We start from the raw sequence: 19,675 nt of genomic DNA on the forward strand, positions 1-19,675 counted from the left end.
TGTTTTTGGACAGATAAGATGTTGATGCTGTACGTTTCAATTGGTATTGCTGCATTAGTGGTGGTAGTAATACTAATTCCCATGTCAGCTTGCCTGTTGACCAAGAATGGGTAAGTTGCTCTTTTTGTTTTTGGAGGGAGTTACATGGATTTGTATTTGTTTTTAGCTGTTTTGTTCTGTTTTGATAACTTCGCATTATTTTTCTCAACTGTAGGAGTTGTCGTAGTGACCAGCCAGTAACCAGCAAGCAGGACGTGGATACAGCCAAGGGTGCTTTTTTAGATCCCTCAACATCAAGGTATTTTTCTACAGGCTGTTCTATCTGTGATCATAATGTATACATCCTGCTGAGTTGCTAAAGACCATTAGCCTACATTCACTCTTGTTGTGTCATATGAAGAGAATGCATCACATACTGGCCCTAACTCTATCCACAGGAAAGAGCAGAAAGACTCCAGCAGTGAAATCCACACAAACTACTACACCAACGATCACCTATATGGCAACATGAAGGTATGTACTGTAGGCCTACTGCAGACATTTACAGTAGATATCTGAGAAGAACTTTGCTCTAAATACAAAGGATTAAAAAAACAATAGAGGTGTTGTTGATGATGATGATGATGATACGATATCTCTGATCTGGTTTCCTGTAGGCTGAAGAGGATGGCGACCCATACGAGAGTGTTGGTGGAGACGATGCAGTCTATGCCAACTTGTGAACACAATAGGAAGCATGTGGGAGTCTGGCTCAGAGGCCATGGTACTCAGTCTGTCAAGGTTTCCAGTTTAACATTAACATTTTAACCCAATGTAGCAGAGCTGGCGACTGCTTATATTTGTTAGCTTTATGGTTCTTGTGGCTAAAGAATATGGTACATTCTTATTTGTGTTGTGGCTTTGTGTTATGGCTTTTACAGTACAAAAAAAAAAAGGGCTAATGCTTGGGTAGTTCAGGCTCTTTGGTATCACATACACTTATGTCAGTCTCATTAAGACTGCAGAACTGTGTGCAAACTTCACCTTTAATTACAGAACACAACATAACACATTAACTGGCATGACAATCCGTCTCATTAGTCAAAATGCATTTTTATTGTACTTGACACATACCAAAAGCATAACATGCATTTAAATGCACTTAAATTACTACAGAAATGATACATTATCTCTCATGTAGTGACTCCATGTCTTTCATGTGTATAACAAAGAAACAAACAAACTTGATGAGAGCGTTGCAACCAACGTCCAATGGGCAGAAATGAATTGTTTTTGCATCCCTTTGATATGTAAAGTAGAAATGATGCACCAATATTGCATTTGAAAACCCTATTATATGAAATGAAGTGCCCTTTAATATAGACCACATGGAGAATTCAATAAATCAGATTTAAATATGAATAGAGACTTGCTAAAGTGCCATAATTCTGCATTTTGCACTCCATGCACCCTCTGTGACTTCTAGAAAGATTTTAACCCACTAACCCCCAAAATACTCAAAGTTTTCACCATCATTGTAAAGCCCTAGTGATTTCGTTGCTTTGACAAAGTTATTTCAGAAGATTATTATTTATTTTATGTGAATAGTGATTCATTTGTCTGTCCCTCATTTTAAGGTCAACCCTGTTACGTGAACTCTCATTTTAATATGGTGAAACTATTCCTTTTTAAATTATAGTGTAAAAGCAGTTGAGCTGGTTTTACTCTTTTGGCCATTTTCTGGTGTTTTGTGGTAAAAAACTGAGCGGGTCTAGCATAACACGTCAACCCTGTTACCCATAGATAGACAGGCTAGAAATGTTTTAACAATTTAAAAGTATGTGTGAATATTGCATTCAATTGCCCCTCCTTGTTGCACTCAACAAGCTTCCATTCTTCTTGTCACAAGGGGATTCATGGCTGATTTAACTAGTAATTACCAGTTGGAGGGCCGTTCAAGTGGATTTGTCCTAACCATCCACTGTAGAGCTGTACAATTCCACTCAATTGAAGCACAAGACCTAAACCTACGCTTTGATATAGTGTGGAGCAATGTTCCCTCTATTTTTTTTAGGCACTGAGGAAATTTCAGGTCTACTGAGCGCATACTTGAACGTTGTGAAAATTCTGTGCAACTTCCAGTGTGCGTTTACTGTGAACACTGAGGCTGTACCAGTTTTCAGTTAGTTTTAACAGTGGCCATGTAGGCTAATGTGGCTATTTGATCATAATGTAGGCCTACCAAAGTGGCTTACCATCAAAAACAGTGGAGAGAATGCATCTCATAACATTTTAACATGGAAATAGCTGTTCTATCATTCAGCCTACAGTAGCATCCAATGTGTGGTGTTCAATGTAGGCATTAACCTGTTTATCCACTTGTCCTTCAGACAAGGAGGTGACTAAAAATGTTGTTGTTGTTTGATGCAAGAAACCACTTTACAAAATAAAATGCGTTATTATTCCCATACCATTATTACAGAATTATGCTACCCTCTGCCTATTGGCTACTTAGCTTATTCAAGCCTGTCTCAAAATATGACACTGCACCTTTAAGACAATTAAAAAGCTCTTTACCTGACTCACTTTTCAAAGATGAATACGTTTTGTGCTCTTGTAGGAAGCAATCACTCCCCTATTTCTGACTACAAATGATCTATAACTGGGCTAATAACTCACTAACTTGCAAAGGATATGAACAAAATGTGCACACATGGCTACATGCAGCTCTCACTTTGATCTCAAAACAAGCTCATCTACACACGACCGCTAATGCTGTAAACACAGTCCAGTTCAAAGTAAATGGCACAGATCCATATATGGCAATGGTCTATTTGCATATAAGCCTACTGCAGCTCTGATTGTTTATGCCGCAACAGTTTGTGTAGAGTACGGTCTGTGCAGAGTATGGTAGAGTAGTGCATGTCAAGACAATAGAATCCTACTCCGATGTGTTCTGCCTACAACAAAATCTGTTTTATAGTTTGTTTTGTTTCGGTATGTTGCAATGAAAGTGGCTAATATTGCATTGATTCGATCACAATTGCCACAGTAAATGGCAACGTTGATAGTGTTAACAGGGAAAACTCTAGAACTGCGGTCACCAACCTTTTCTGAGTCAAGATCAATTTGAGTCAAAATCCAAGCCGAGATCTACCGCTCAGATTATTTTTTAACATGACTTAAAAAATGGAAGCCTATGCAACATTAACCAATTAAAAACAGTACTACAGCAATGAGGTTTGTGCAGTGAGCTCTAGGCCCGATATATTATCACTGCATATTGTCTTTGCTTGAATTGCCCTGCCAATGCATTGTTGTTCGGCCATTTCTTTATTTACTGGGCTGATGGTGACAGCATCTGATGGCCAGTCTCAGCAGAGGGAGAGAGCAGCAGACTGAGGTCCGCCACCGCTCTCCCTTTCCTCCGCTGACACTGACCATAAAGGGACACCGTCTTCCAGTTGATGGCGAAACTCGAATCGCATCGCATTATTTCTGCCTCATGTACAAATTCATGTTGTTACTCCTATGAACAGAGAAAGTGAAATATTCCTCGATATTAAGAAAGTCCAAAGCCACTAATAATAACAACAACGCAAGCCTATAGATACACTTTCCTACTCATTCATTACTGCTGCAGTGCTTGTTGTAGTGCTGAGTGGAAATACCCTTACGAAAACAGATTGCAGTCAGAGCACAGTATAACTGCAGTTAGAGTGCAGTATAACTGCAGTATGCTGCAAATACTGTATCCAATATAACACAGTTTTTTTTGTGCAGTAATTTTGCAGTGTAACTGCAGTTAAAGTGCAGTATAACTGCAGTTCAACTGCAATACTCTGTAGTTATTCTGCAATTACTGCGTCCAAAATACCACAATTGACTTTTTTCTGCAGTTACAAAACTGCAATCTTTTTTTGTAAGGGTAGGAAGAACGTGCATTTTATGGCTTATAAAAGTGTTGAATACAAAGTGTTGACTGTGCTGAGTAAGAACTTAAACATGAACTCACTTATAAAATCAATCTCTTTGCTAGTCTCTCTAGTCATGGTTTTAAACGTTTTGAAATCTCACAGTATCTGTAGCTTTCTTATATGTCTGCTACTTTACTGCAGACACCGTTATCTGAGCCATCCGATTGGCCAGCGGTAGACCTATAGTGCACCTAATTTGCTCTCTGGGCCCACCAGGAAGGCAGAGTTTGTGCCTTCAGACACATGAAATGGTTCAAAATGGCAACAGTTCGCCTACCCGGTGTGCAGGGCAGCTGATTCGGGTGCACCTACCAACAAGTAGGAACACAAGGCTTTATCATTGGGTTTTTTACAGAAATGTTTGGCGGTCAACTAGGAATGCCTTGGAGATCGACCAGCTCTAGAGAGTTCAGTGAAGTTCAATCTCATGCTTCTCTCTCTGTGGGCTGATATTTCTGTGCAGCAGTCCCGGGGGGGCTGAGCGGCAGGCTCGTGGCTACTCACGCGCAGCATAGAGGGAACATTGGACAGAAATACTCAGTTTCATCAGCTGTCTGGGTGGCTGGTCTCAGACGATCCCACAGTTGAAGAAGCCGGATGTGGAGGTCCTGGGCTGGCTTGGTTACATGTGGTCTGCAATTGTGAGGCCGGTTGGACATACTGTCAAATTCTCTAAAACGACGTTGGAGGCAGCCTGTGGTAGAGAACTGAACATTACATTATCTGGCAACAGCTCTGTGGACATTTCTGCAGTCAGCATGACAATTGCACGCTCCCCCAAAACTTGAGACATCTGTGGCATTGTGTTGTGTGACAAAATTGCACATTTCAGAGTGGCCTTTTATTGTCCCCAGTACAATGTACACCTGTGTAATGATCATGCTGTTTAATCAGCTTCTTGATATGCCACACCTGTCAGGTGGATGGATTATCTTGGCAAAGGAGAAATGCTCACTAACAAGGATGTAAACAAATTTGTGCACAACTTTTGAGAGAAATAAGCTTTTTGTGCATATGGAACATTTCTGGGATATTTTATTTCAGCTCATGAAACATGGGACCAACACTTTACATGTTGTGTTTATAGTTTTGTTCAGTACATATTATTATTATTTAATTTGTTTATTTATTCTGATTTATCAGGAGGTGCTGCAGCACCCATCAGCACCCCTACCTCCCGTGGCTATGTCTGTGATCATAACCTAGAACCCTTGCTGAGTTGCTAAAGACCATTAGCCTACATTCACTCTTGTTGTGTCATATGAAGAGAATGCATCACATAGTGGCCCTAACTCTATCCACAGGAAAGAGCAGAAAGACTCCAGCAGTGAAATCCACACAAACTACTACACCAACAATCACCTATATGGCAACATGGAGGTATGTACTGTAGGCCTACTGCAGACATTTACAGTAGATATCTGAGAAGAACTTTGCTCTAAATACAAAGGATTTAAAAAACAATAGAGGTGTTGTTGATGATGATGATGATACGATATCTCTGATCTGGTTTCCTGTAGGCTGAAGAGGATGGCGACCCATACCAGTGTGATGGTGGAGACGATGCAGTCTATGCTAACGTGTGAACCCAACAAGAAGAATGTGGAAGTCAACTGGCTCAGTGGGCATGGTCCTCAGTCTTTTAAAGGTTCCAGTAAAATATTAACATTTTAACCCAATGTAGCAGAACAGGTGACTGCTTATACAGTGGGGAAAAAAAGTATTTAGTCAGCCACCAATTGTGCAAGTTCTCCCACTTAAAAAGATGAGAGAGGCCTGTAATTTTCATCATAGGTACACGTCAACTATGACAGACAAATTGAGAAAAAAAAATCCAGAAAATCACATTGTAGGATTTTTAATGAATTTATTTGCAAATTATGGTGGAAAATAAGTATTTGGTCACCTACAAACAAGCAAGATTTCTGGCTCTCACAGACCTGTAACTTCTTCTTTAAGAGGCTCCTCTGTCCTCCACTCGTTACCTGTATTAATGGCAACTGTTTGAACTTGTTATCAGTATAAAAGACACCTGTCCACAACCTCAAACAGTCACACTCCAAACTCCACTATGGCCAAGACCAAAGAGCTGTCAAAGGACACCAGAAACAAAATTGTAGACCTGCACCAGGCTGGGAAGACTGAATCTGCAATAGGTAAGCAGCTTGGTTTGAAGAAATCAACTGTGGGAGCAATTATTAGGAAATGGAAGACATACAAGACCACTGATAATCTCCCTCGATCTGGGGCTCACCGCAAGATCTCACCCCGTGGGGTCAAAATGATCACAAGAACGGTGAGCAAAAATCCCAGAACCACACGGGTGGACCTAGTGAATGACCTGCAGAGAGCTGGGACCAAAGTAACAAAGCCTACCATCAGTAACACACTACGCCTCCAGGGACTCAAATGCTGCAGTGCCAGACGTGTCCCCCTGCTTAAGCCAGTACATGTCCAGGCCCGTCTGAAGTTTGCTAGAGTGCATTTGGATGATCCAGAAGAGGATTGGGAGAATGTCATATGGTCAGATGAAACCAAAATATAACTTTTTGGTAAAAACTCAACTCGTCGTGTTTGGGGGACAAAGAATGCTGAGTTGCATCCAAAGAACACCATACCTACTGTGAAGCATGGGGGTGGAAACATCATGCTTTGGGGCTGTTTTTCTGCAAAGGGACCAGGACGACTGATCCGTGTAAAGGAAAGAATGAATGGGGCCATGTATCGTGAGATTTTGAGTGAAAACCTCCTTCCATCAGCAAGGGCATTGAAGATGAAACGTGGCTGGGTCTTTCAGCATGACAATGATCCCAAACACACCGCCCGGGCAATGAAGGAGTGGCTTAGTGGCCTAGCCAGTCTCCAGATCTCAACCCCATAGAAAATCTTTGGAGGGAGTTGAAAGTCCGTGTTGCCCAGCGACAGCCCCAAAACATCACTGCTCTAGAGGAGATCTGCATGGAGGAATGGGCCAAAATACCAGCAACAGTGTGTGAAAACCTTGTGAAGACTTACAGAAAACGTTTGACCTGTGTCATTGCCAACAAAGGGTATTTATCAAAGTATTGAGAAACTTTTGATATTGACCAAATACTTATTTTCCACCATAATTTGCAAATAAATTCATTAAAAATCCTACAATGTGATTTTCTAGATTTTTTTTTCTCATTTTGTCTGTCATAGTTGACGTGTACCTATGATGAAAATTACAGGCCTCTCTCATCTTTTTAAGTGGCAGAACTTGCACAGTTGGTGGCTGACTAAATAAATGTTTTCCCCACTGTATCTGTTAGCTTTATGGTTCTTGTGGCTAATGAATATGGTACATTCTTATTTGGGCTGTGGCTTTGTGAATTGGCTTTTACAAGGCTTTTGTTTAATATCTATGGCTTGGGTAATTCAGCAATGTTTTTACTAAACGTTAAATATGCACAATCAAATATCCAGTATTTAACAATAGCTTGTTTCACACTTCCCCAGCTGTCTGTTGCAATTGTGTCTTGAGGGTAATCTGAGGATCTGAATACGAGTGTGGGACTTTCAGTGTTTCTCCACTTGGGGTTGCTCTTTCATTTATTGAGATTTTCAATGTCTGTTTATTTCCATAGGGTTTGAGCTATTTCACAATACTGCTTTTGTCAATATACTGTGGCTTTAGGTTTATTGACCCGCTCTATAAGAATATACCAGTAACAGTCATCTCCTCCTGTCCCAGAGGGTCCAGCGGCCACATGTCCCACTCTCTTGGGAAGCTGTCCCAGGGCCGCCACAAGGAGGACAAGGCCAAGCTGGAGGAATTCCTGGCTAAACAGGAAGAGGATCTGTGGGCGGTCCCCAAGTACGGCTGTGCCGGGAACAAGCTGGAGCATCTCACTAGGAGCAGCTGCATCCGTTACGTCCACCTGCCCATTTCATGCCCTCAGACCAGCAGTTTCTGTTTTAACAGGGGAGAGATGTGTAAACCAGCCTTTGTAGATGACCAGAACTCCTGAGTCATCCAGGAAAGAACCATTGACTTCTGTTTTCCATGGACAGCTATACACTAATTTGAAAACTGGAAGAATACCTCTGATGCTTAGAATATTGGGAAGAACTTGTCCGAAATGAACTAAACCTGTAGTCTCATTGTGACACTCTGGCTCCGGGACTTTTGTATTTGAGCCAGGGTGTATTTGTTTTGTTGGGTTTTGTTGTGGGGTTTTGTTGTATAGGGTGTATTCGTTTGGTTGTGTTTTGGGTGAGTAATTGTAGTGTCGTGTGACTCCCAATCGGAGGTAACGAGTGTCAGCTGTCGGCTCGTTATCTCTGATTGGGAGCCATATTTAAACTGTTTGTGTTCTCATGAGGGTTGTGGGTTTTTGTTCCGTATTCAGTATTTGTAACTGTGGACTTCACTAGCCGTCTTTGTTTATTGTTTTTTGTCGTTCGTGTCTTTACTCTAATAAAGTCATGTTCACTCAACGCGCTGCGCTTTGGTCTGCTCCTTTTGAAGACGGTCGTGACAGAAAAACCCACCCTAAAAGGACCAAGCAGCGTGTCAAGCGGCAACAGGACCCAGCTCCAAAGGCTTCCTGGACATGGGAGGAGATTTTGGACGGAAAGGGGTCCTGGACTTGGGAGGAGATCCTGGATGGGATGGATCGCCGTCCATGGAGCGAAACGGTGGAGAGGCGACGGCGAGAGGAGCAACGGCGTCAGCAGGGCCATCGTCGGAAGGACGAGAGGCAACCCCAAAAAGTTTTTTGGGGGGGGCACATGGCTTGGGCGGCTGGGCAGCAGGAGGCTGCCACAGGGCTGACGGAGGCAGAGAAGGGGCGAATTCAAGAGGCAACCAGGTTACGGGGGTCACTGGTCAAAGTAGGGAAAGGAGATGTAGGGGCACGGCGAGTGGTACTGGGGTGTATTACCAGTCCGGTCCGGCCCGTTCCAGTTCCCGGGGTAGAGCCAGTGGTGTGTGCCTCCAGTACGGTCCGGCCTGTTACGACCCCTCGCACCAAGGATACGGTGCGCTGCGCCAGCCCGGCCCGGCCTGTTCCGGCCACTCGCACCAGGGATACGGTGCGCTTCGCCAGCCCAGCCCGGCCTGTTCCGGCCACTCGCACCAGGGATACGGTGCGCTTCGCCAGCCCAGCCCGGCCTGTTCCGGCCACTCGCACCAGGGATACGGTGCGCTTCGCCAGCCCGGCCCGGCCTGTTCCGGCCACTCGCACCAGGGATACGGTGCGCGTCGCCAGCCCTTTCCCACCAGTGCCTACACCACGCACCAAGCCTCCTGTGTGTCCCCCGAGTCCTGTGCGTCCTGTTGCTGCTCTCCGCACTAGGCCTTATGTGCGTCCCCAGGGTCCAGCATGCCCTGTTCCTGCTCTCCGCACTAGGCCTTATGTGCGTCCCCAGGGTCCAGCATGCCCTGTTGCTTCTCCCCGCACTAGCCCTGAGATGCGTGTCCTCAGCCCGGTACCTCCAGTTCCGGCACCACGCACCAGGCCTACGGTGCGCCTCAGACGGCCAGAGTCTGCCGTCTGCCCAACGGGGCCTGAACTGCCCGTCTGCCCTAAGGCGCTTGAACTGGCCATCTGTACTGAGCCTGCAAAGCCGCCCGTCTGCCATGAGCCTTCAAAGCCGTCCGCCAGACCGGAGCCGCTAGAGCCTTCCGCCAGACAGGATCAGCCAGAGCCTTCCGCCAGACAGGATCAGCCAGAGCCTTCCGCCAGCCATGAGCAGCCAGATCCGTCGGCCAGCCATGAGCAGCCAGATCCGTCAGCCAGCCATGAGCAGCCAGATCCGTCGGCCAGTCATGAGCAGCCAGATCCGTCAGCCAGCCATGAGCAGCCAGATCCGTCAGCCAGCCATGAGCAGCCAGATCCGTCAGCCAGCCATGAGCAGCCAGATCCGTCAGCCAGCCATGAGCAGCCAGATCCGTCAGCCAGCCATGAGCAGCCAGATCTTTCAGCCAGCCATGAGCCGTCCAGCCAGGATCCGCCAGAGCCGTCCAGCCAGGATCCGCCAGAGCCAGCCAGCCAGGATCCGCCATTGAGTCCGGTGCTGTCCCTTAGCCCGGTGCTGCCCCTAAATCCAGGTGGGGTAAGTTGGAGGGTGGTCATGTGGAGGAGGCTAGGGAAGCGGGTGGTGACTAAGGTGGGGTGGGGACCACGACCAGGGCCAGAACCGCCACCGTGGACAGACGCCCACCCAGACCCTCCCCTAGACTGTATGCTGGTGCGCCCGGAGGTCGCACCTTTAGGGGGGGGTACTGTGACACTCTGGCTCCGGGACTTTTGTATTTGAGCCAGGGTGTATTTGTTTTGTTGGGTTTTGTTGTGGGGTTTTGTTGTATAGGGTGTATTCGTTTGGTTGTGTTTTGGGTGAGTAATTGTAGTGTCGTGTGACTCCCAATCGGAGGTAACGAGTGTCAGCTGTCGGCTCGTTATCTCTGATTGGGAGCCATATTTAAACTGTTTGTGTTCTCATGAGGGTTGTGGGTTTTTGTTCCGTATTCAGTATTTGTAACTGTGGACTTCACTAGCCGTCTTTGTTTATTGTTTTTTGTCGTTCGTGTCTTTACTCTAATAAAGTTATGTTCACTCAACGCGCTGCGCTTTGGTCTGCTCCTTTTGAAGACGGTCGTGACACTCATTTCTGAGCCTGTTGGGACATTGAAACTCGGGACAGCAATGTCTTTAGGTCAGGACTTACTGTACACTTGTTTTTACTCTATTTAAATATGTTAATTTTGCAGTATTAAAATTACATGGTTTTTTTCTCCACTTCTTTTGTTTGAGTTGGAATTTCTTTGCACATGGAAGTCAGGATTTCCTCTTGACCATATGACTACAGTACCCAGAATATGAATATATCAGATATGTTACATAGACAGACCATGAGAGGGAGCAAGGGGTGGTGTGAAAATAGTAGATTTACACAAGGCCTTTGGTCTGATTCTCTACTGTTCTCTCCATAGAGTGTACTCACTCACTCCTCAAGAATACATAGAATAATGAAGACACATCCTGTGTAGGCTACTACATGCAACGCATAGCCACTGAAAGATGAAAATAGGACACCCATAGGGGTTTTGATAGTGATAGCATTGAAGGGTCAGGCTACACTCAGGAATACCAAAAAGTGTTACAGCATTTGTGTTTAGCACATTCTTTACTTGTAATCTGTTAATTACTCACTGTTACATTCAACACTTTATCATCTTAATGGTAATGTTTAGTTGATGCATTCAGGTGCTATAACCACTATCTACTGTATGTATGAGGTCCTACAGTTAGACCACTTCCTGATTGAGTCACTGCTCAACTTGATGCAGGAAAAGCCCTACATGACAAGCGAGGGAGGGGCGCTCTATGTTGAACCAGCACTTTCTGACCATACACATATCTACTCGAAGACCAGACATTGTTATAAGGTAAAGACCATTTTAATAATCGTGTTAGTGTAGGATATATACTGTATGCAGCATTTTTGCTTGGAACTGTTACTGTATTTAGAATTGGGCATGACTACTGATCTTTATCAATATTAAGGGATAGATTAGTGAAATATGTCTACCTAGTCACAGCCATAGAGATCCTATTAAATTACTAGAGGGGCTATGTCATAAACCCTCAAAGTTCCAGAATGTATGAAAATGCCAGCCATTGTGGTCAGGGAGAAATCCAACCCAGTCTATTTGGAATTAATGGCAGTAGAGGCATAGGTGATGCATTTCCTGCTTTTACTTATGCAGGAAAATAAAAGTAAGGCATGTGATGTATCAGAAACTGTGTAACAGAATTATTGTTAACCTTCAATATTGCCATATAATTTGAAATACTGTATATACAGGTTTTATACACATTTTCAGTATAAATAGCCTCTTAAATATGTAAACAGAGGTATGTAAGTCCTATCATCAACTGATTTCAGCCAGTGTATGGCTGTGGATTGACTGCATTGTTTGAATGGAATGTTGGCATATTGGCAGTAATTTTAAAATAATGTTGGAATCATTCCACTTAAACTGGCTGGCTAGCTAGCTTATAAACATACTGTGCAGATATTCTTGAAGTTGATTGTTTTAAACAATATCTTATCATAGCACACTGGCTGACCATTGTTGACCACACTGGCTGACCATTGTTGACCAACTCCCTCAACAAAATGGCTGACCTTTTATAAGACCTTTCATGTCCATTCTAGTATTATCTTCCCAATTCTATGGTCACAGCACAGATCATGATACAGACTGTGAATCACTTGATAACAAGTACATTGTTTGAAAGAAATTGTGAATTACAATGCATATGATAAACAGTTTGATTTAATTGTGTGGGTTTTAGTGGTACTAACTGAGTGTGAGTAATAGCCCTGACTAAAGTGAACATGGGGGAATGGTACAGGATACAATTGTATAAGATTTAATACTAATTTCAAGAGATTTTACCCGTAGCTTCTGAAAACCTTTGAGTTTGGAATGTGGAAAGCAAAGTCAAAATAAATATTGTAAAGGACATTACACTTTAAGAGGTTCAATCAAATAAAGGTTTATTGGACACGTACACAGTTTAGCAGATGTTATAGCGGGTGCTGCGAAATTGTTAGGTAACAAGCTCCAAACAAAATGTCAAACAAGTACAAAAAAATAAATATTAATAATAAATAAATCAAGAAATGTCAGAACGAATCAAATTAACAACCCAAATAGCACTGTAACAGTAATCCAAAAGCAATCTATATAAACTGAGTGAACAAAACATTACGAACAACTTCCTAATATTGCGTTGCACCCCTTTTTGCCTTCAGAACAGCCTCAATTCGTTGGGGCATGGACCCTACAAGCTGTCGAAAACGTTCCACAGGGATGCTGGCCCATGTTGACCCCAAAGCTTCCCACAATTGGGTAAAGTTGGCTGGATGTCCTTTGGGTGGTGGACCATTTTTGATACACAAGGGAAACTGTTGAGCGTGAAAAACCCAGCAGCGTTGCAGTTGTTGTCACACTCAAACCGGTGCGCCTGGCACCTACTACCATACCCTGTTCAAAGGCACTTAAATCTTTGTCTTTCCCATTGAACCTCTGAATGGCACACACACACAATCCATGTCTCAATTGTCTCAAGGCTTAAAAATCATTCTATAACCTGTCTCCTCCCCTTTATCTACACTGATTAAAGTGGATTTAACAAGTGACATTAGTAAGGGATCATAGCTTTCACCTGGATTCACCAGGTCAGTCTATGTCATCATGAAAAGAGAAGGTGTTCCTAATCTTTTGTACACTGTTTTGTACCCATATATATTAAAGTGAGCTATGTCAAGAATCCGAATAAAAGTAATTATGCTGTGTGTATAAACAGCGTCATCAAGGCAAAGGGTGTCTACTTTGAAGAATCTTAAATTTGATTTGTTTAACACTTCTTTGGTTACTACATGATTCCATATGTGTTATTTCATAGTGTCTTCACTATCATTCTACAATGTAGAAAATAGCAAAAAATAAAGAAAAACCCTGGAATGAGTAGGTTTGTCCAAACATTTGACTTGTACTGTATATAAAATATAAATGTTTCAAATTGTCACAAGCCGGGCTAGAACTCCGGTCTCAGATGTGTAGAGCTGGGGGTACTACCCCTTAGCCACAGAGGAGATGTTGTAGGACCCAAATGAAACACCCAAGGCAATACTCCAGGCAAGTAGATTTAATGTTCCAAAACAGGAGGCAAAACAAAACAACTCCACGAGGGGAGAAATACAAACTAAAGATAACTTCGAACAACTTACTAGGACTGACACGGTGGGACAAAGCAGGAGACACATAGTCAGGACGCAATAACCAAGTGAGAAACAAGGGGAAAACACACAGCTAAAATACTAAAGGGAAAACAAGGCACAGGTGACCTGGATCAAACTAATGAGGACACATGAGGAAGAACAAAGGCAGAGGGGAACACAGCTGACCTCTAGAGGCCAGGAGACAAACAGGAGGCAGGAAGCTGACAGGACCCCCTCCTCTAGGAACGACTCCTGACGTTCCTTCCAGAACACCCTGGCCTCAGGGTGCGAAAATCTCGGACCAACCCTGGATCCAGGATGTCCCTGGCTGGAACCCAGGAGCGCTCCTCTGGCCCGTAGCCCTCCCAGTCCACCAGATACTGCAGAGAGTTCTGGACCCTCCGGGAGTCCAGTATCCGGCGGACTGTGTAGGCTGGCTGGCCGTCAATAATCCTGGGAGGTGGCGGGGGTCTGCGTGGGGGGGCAAAGGGAGAAGACAAGACAGGTTTAATAAGTGAAACATGGAAAGTGGGGTTAATACGAAGGGAGCGAGGGAGAACCAAACGATAAGACACAGGGTTAACCTTTCTAGCAATGCGGAAAGGGCCGATGTATCTCTGGGAAAGCTTCTTGGATTCGACCCGGAGGGGCAGGTTCTTAGTGGCCAACCAAACTCTCTGACCAGCTCGGAAACTAGGGGCCGTCCGGCGGTGGCGATTAGCCTGACTTTGGTATCTCTGGGAGGTCCGAAGGAGGGCACGCCTGGCCTTCTTCCAGGTCCGCCTACAGCGTTGGACAAAGCGCTGGGCCGAGGGAACACCAACCTGCGCCTCCTCCTCTGGAAATAATGGAGGGTTGTAACCGAACTGGCATTCGAATGGGGACAATCCGGTGGCTGAGGACTGGAGGGTGTTGTGGGCATATTCAGCCCAAATGATATAGGTGGCCCAAGACGTGGGATTACTGGCCGCCATACACCGCAGGGTGGTCTCCAGATCCTGATTAATCCGTTCCGTTTGGCCATTAGACTCTGGATGGAACCCCGACGATAGGCTGGCTGTGGCCCCAACAAGCCTGCAGAAGGCCCCCCAAAACCGGGACGAGAATTGGGGACCTCGGTCAGAGACCACGTCCAGGGGAATACCAAATATCCGGAAGACATGGTTCATGAGGAGCTCAGCAGTCTCCTTAGCCGAGGGCAGCTTGGGCAGGGGGATAAACCGGGCAGCCTTAGAGAACCGGTCTACCACCACTAGGATGACGGTGTTGCCCTGGGATAGAGGAAGTCCCGTAACAAAGTCCAGAGAAAGGTGTGACCATGGCCTTCGAGGAACAGGTAAGGGATGGAGCAGTCCCTGGGGTCGCTGGCGTGTCGACTTTCCCTGGTTGCACACAGGGCAGGCCTCAACATAGACCTGCACGTCCTTCTTGATGGACGGCCACCAAAACCGCCGTCGGAGGAACTCCAGTGTGCGAGCACTGCCTGGATGGCATGTCAAGGGCGACTCATGACCCCACTGCAAGACGCGGGCCCGAACAGAGAGAGGAACGTACAGGCGACCGGCAGGACCACCGCCTGGATCGGGCTCCTGGACAAGAGCTTCTCGTACCCCTCTTTCTAGTTCCCACTGAAGAGGTGCGACGATCCTAGACCTCGGAATAATCGATGCCAAGGGCTTCTCTTGTACCTCGGGAGAGTAGACTCGAGACAGAGCATCCGGCTTGACGTTCTTGGTGCCAGGTCGGTAAGTCAGGAGGAACTGGAATCGATTAAAGAAAAGAGACCATCGTGCTTGCCGAGGGTTCATCCGCTTAGCCTGTTGGAGATATTCCAGGTTCTTGTGGTCTGTGAGAACCTGGAAAGGGTGCTGAGCCCCCTCAAGCCAATGGCGCCACTCCTCCAAGGCCAGTTTTACCGCAAGCAACTCTAGATCCCCCACGTGGTAGTTGCGCTCGGCCTCAGACAGGCGGCGAGACATGAAGGCACAAGGGTGTAATCTCCCATCCGCACCCCTCTGTGACAGGACGGCTCCTACCCCCACTTCTGAGGCGTCCACCTCCACCACGAAAGGTCTTTCTGGGTCAGGGGTCACCAGAATCGGAGCAGAAGTGAAGCGGCGCTTGAGATCCTCGAAGGCCCCTGCTGCTTCCGGACCCCAGTGAATCTTGGTCCCTCCTCCCTTGGTAAGCGTCGTCAAGGGGGCTACCACCGAGCTGAAATTCTTGATGAACTTCCGATAGAAGTTAGAAAAGCCAATGAACCGTTGAACCTCCTTGACCGTGGCAGGTGTGGGCCAATCGTGGACCGCCTTGACCTTCTTGGGATCCATCTCTAGGTGCCCGGGAGTGACAATAAACCCGAGAAACTGAGTCTGAGAAACATGAAATTCACACTTCTCAGGCTTAACGTAGAGGTGATTGTCAAGGAGCCTCTGGAGAACCCGGCTAACATGCCCCTCATGCTCCTTCAGTGACCTCGAGAAGATGAGGATATCGTCCAGGTACACGAAGACGAACAGATTAAGCATATCCCGGAGAACATCATTAATCAGGGCTTGGAATACTGCGGGGGCATTGGTGAGCCCGAACGGCATCACCCGATATTCATAGTGCCCCGTGGGCGTGTTGAACGCCGTCTTCCATTCGTCTCCTGGCCGGATCCGCACGAGATGGTAAGCATTGCGGAGATCCAGCTTAGTAAAAATGGAAGCCCCTTGAAGCAGCTCAAAAGCAGTGGCCATGAGAGGAAGGGGGTATCGATTCCGAACCGTGATCTTGTTGAGTCCCCGGTAATCAATACAAGGCCTAAGACCCCCGTCTTTCTTTTCAACAAAAAAGAAGCCCGCCCCAGCCGGGGAAGTAGAGGCATAGATGAGGCCGGCTGCCAAGGACTCCTTAATGTAGGTGTCCATAGCTGCGTGCTCGGGGGAGGACAAGGAAAAGATCCGACCTCTAGGAGGGCAGCACCCAGGGAGTAGATCAATGGCACAGTCATACGTGCGATGAGGCGGTAAGGCAGTAGCCCGGGCCTTGCTGAACACTGCCTTGAACCGATGGTAAACACTGGGGACTCGGGAGACGTCAACAGACTCTTGAAACTGGGTACTAGGGGCTGAGGGACTCTGAAGCATGCAGGTGAGTTGGCAAGTGGGACCCCAGCTTAGAATGGTGCCAGTAGGCCAGTCGATCTGGGGATTATGTCTGCATAGCCAAGGGTGACCCAGGATAATAGGATACTCGGGAGAGTCAATGAGATAGAAGGTCTCCTCCTGCTGGTGTTGAGAGATGGTAAGTCGCAGGGACTGAGTCGCCTCAGTAACCTTTCCTGGTTCCAGAGGTCTGCCATCTAAGGCTGTAACTGCCTGGGGTTGAGGAAGTAGTTGGGTAGGGATCTTAAGTTCCTTAGCCAAGGTTACATCCATAAAATCACCTGCGGCACCGGAATCGATCATAGCCTGGACCCGATGCTGGTGGCCCTCCCAGGACAGAGTGGCTGGAATAGCTAGGACCGCGTTAGTAGGAGGAGCTCTAATTTTCCCCATCACAACCCTCCTGTAGCTGGGCGGGGACAGGCGTTTCCCGAAAGCTCGGGGCAAGTGGAGCGGAAGTGGCCGGCAACCCCGCAGTAGAGGCACCGACGCTCCCTCATGCGACGTTCCCTTTCGTTGGGAGAAAGCCTGGACCCGCCTAACTGCATGCTCTCCGGGGAATCCTGGGGCAGTTCAGGAGCCGGGGCAGCTCTGAATGACGGAGTCCAAACAGGAGAAACAGAGCTGCTCAGAGGAACTTGGGACTGAGACACCTGACGGCGAGCCGTTCTCCGCTCTCTTAGACGATTGTCCAGGCGGATGGCCAAGGCTATGAGGGACTCGAGATCTCCAGCTGGTTCTCGGGTGGCTAACTCATCTTGAAGGGGCTCAGATAACCCTCCCTGAAAGCAGACCCTCAGCGCTTCATCATTCCATCCGCTCCTTGCTGCTATGGTCCGGAAATCAATGGCAAAATCTGCCGTGCTTCGGGGGCCCTGACGGAGAGACAGTAGGCGCTTGGAAGCCTCCCGCCCACTGACAGGATGATCGAACACCCGCTTGAACTCTTCTACAAATGCAGCGTGGGAGTCACAACAGGCCTCCTGGGACTGCCACACCGCAGAAGCCCAGGCGAGCGCCTTTTCTGAAAGAAGGGTAATGATGTAGGCAATCTTGGAACGGTCTGTGGGAAAACTTGAGGGTTGGAGCTCGAAGGTGAGGGAGCATTGGGTGAGGAAACCCTGGCAAGAGCTTGGATCCCCAGAAAAGGGCTTGGGAGGTGGTAGTCGGGGCTCCGCCAACCGAGAAGGCCTGTCGTCACTGGGGGGTGACCTGGGGGAAGGGAGAGGACCAGGGAGGCGTTCAAAGAGCTGGCGAAGGGCACTCATCATTTCGGCCAAGAGTTGAGAATGACTAGCCATCAGCTCCTCTTGTCGGCTGAGAACGGCTTCATGGCGCTGGAAAGAAGCCTCATGTCGAGTGATCACCGCCAACAGGTCCTGGGAACTGAGTGTTTCTGGGTCCATGATTGACTTGGTTATTCTGTCACAAGCCGGGCTAGAACTCCGGTCTCAGATGTGTAGAGCTGGGGGTACTACCCCTTAGCCACAGAGGAGATGTTGTAGGACCCAAATGAAACACCCAAGGCAATACTCCAGGCAAGTAGATTTAATGTTCCAAAACAGGAGGCAAAACAAAACAACTCCACGAGGGGAGAAATACAAACTAAAGATAACTTCGAACAACTTACTAGGACTGACACGGTGGGACAAAGCAGGAGACACATAGTCAGGACGCAATAACCAAGTGAGAAACAAGGGGAAAACACACAGCTAAAATACTAAAGGGAAAACAAGGCACAGGTGACCTGGATCAAACTAATGAGGACACATGAGGAAGAACAAAGGCAGAGGGGAACACAGCTGACCTCTAGAGGCCAGGAGACAAACAGGAGGCAGGAAGCTGACACAAATGAAATATCCTTGGGATGTTCTCCAAACACTCTCTAAACTGTTGTGCACAACATCTGTAACAACCACCATAGAACATTCCCCAAAAGTTCTCATTAGGTTTCCAGGTAATGTAATAACACAATGTGCCAGCAATGTTTTTCCAGCAAACCAAAATTGGTTCTGTGAAAGTTCCCAGGACATTCGTTAGTTGGCAGCAAATGTTCTCATAGCACAAAAACTGTCTAGTCGTGCTGATGATATAAAGGTTACCAGAATGTTTAATTAGGTTGTGGGAACAGTCGGATGGGAATATTGTAGTGACATGACAAGAGATAGGTTCCCAAAACACTTAAACTGTCCAGTTGTGCTGACATTCAGATAAAAATTGTATTGGGGTGCACAAAACACTCCTATGATGTTGCAAGAATGAGTTGCCTTTCTGAGTTCTTTAAAGGTTCCCAGAACATTTAATTCAGTTATGGGAGTTGTCTGGGATGTTGCAAGAATATTCTTGTGATATTCGCGAAAGCTTGCGCATAACATTCCCACCAAGTTGCACAATGTTCCACAATTTCCAAATAAGTCCGTTTTTATGACGTTCATAGCATATTTGTTTTAGGTTTAAGCTAATATTCTGTAGATGGTCATGCAATATACTTTTTAACTTGTCTTGGAGGTCCTCAGAACATTTAAAGAACATTTAGAAAATGTTCTATTTAAGTTATACATAATATTACCAAACCATTCTCAGCATGCTAATTTAATGGCAATTCACATTTGAGGACTGTATTGAAGTTTTTATTTAATTCATAGGACATTTGAACAGCATTTAATCATACAATCACAACCACATTTTATACACTTTATACACAATCTGCACATTATTTCATTCATAGGACATTAGAAAAGTGCAGGGGCCTATTGGCCATTAGGCAATTCTGGCAAATGCCAGATGGGCTGGACAATTTTTTTGTTGGGT

The 19,675-nt window shown here is 46.1% G+C and overlaps 1 protein-coding gene and 1 long non-coding RNA gene across 3 annotated transcripts in view; both read left to right on the top strand.

Moving 5' to 3' along the window:
- The first annotated feature begins 32 nt into the window (after positions 1–32).
- Positions 33–509, top strand: LOC311139597. The gene is made up of 3 exons (XR_014614096.1): positions 33–110; positions 215–298; positions 438–509. It is a non-coding gene; the product is annotated as an uncharacterized lncRNA (long non-coding RNA).
- Positions 510–11,308: 10,799 nt separating this feature from the next.
- LOC311139187 (B-cell receptor CD22-like) overlaps positions 11,309–19,675 on the top strand; it is a 28,206-nt gene continuing 19,839 nt past the window's right edge. The window contains exon 1 of one of the 2 annotated variants that reach the window (XM_084174082.1): positions 11,309–11,370. The gene's annotated coding sequence lies outside the window, so the exon portion shown is untranslated. The remainder of the gene's footprint in view (positions 11,371–19,675) is intronic. The other variant, XM_084174081.1, reaches the window with a different exon arrangement.

The sequence above is a fragment of the Coregonus lavaretus genome (genome assembly GCF_964263955.1).
Source record: "Coregonus lavaretus genome assembly, chromosome: 13".
NCBI classification, from domain to species: Eukaryota; Metazoa; Chordata; class Actinopteri; order Salmoniformes; family Salmonidae; genus Coregonus; species Coregonus lavaretus.